Genomic DNA, 358 nt, shown 5'->3' with positions numbered 1-358 from the left:
GTGTACACCTCCTGTGGGGGGTCCCACGTCCCCGCTGCTCTCGGGTCCCCAGCCCTGCTCCAGGCCTCCCCGCCCCACCCGGCCCTCCCACTCCCACGCCGTGGAAAGCTGCCTGGTTCCTCCTCGAGTCGGGGGCTTCCACTGCTGTTGGGCAGACAGACGGGCAGTAGCAGGGACTGGGAAAAAGTCGCCTATTTTTCCAGGGGTGGGGCAGGGCCTGAGGCTCACGGGGAAGAGGGCAGGCCAGGATGGTTGGCACCGATTGGCAGAATCACGCAATTTGCCAGCAGGGGCGTCTGCAGACGGAGCCTGGCTCTCTCCAAGGAGCTCCTGCCCCTGCCCACAGCCCCGGGGAGCA

Source organism: Bison bison, unplaced genomic scaffold (genome assembly GCF_000754665.1).
Source record: "Bison bison bison isolate TAMUID 2011002044 unplaced genomic scaffold, Bison_UMD1.0 scf7180017846615, whole genome shotgun sequence".
Classification (NCBI taxonomy): Eukaryota; Metazoa; Chordata; class Mammalia; order Artiodactyla; family Bovidae; genus Bison; species Bison bison.
The sequence above is the reverse complement of the archived record's forward strand: the minus strand, read 5'-3'. Positions refer to the sequence as shown.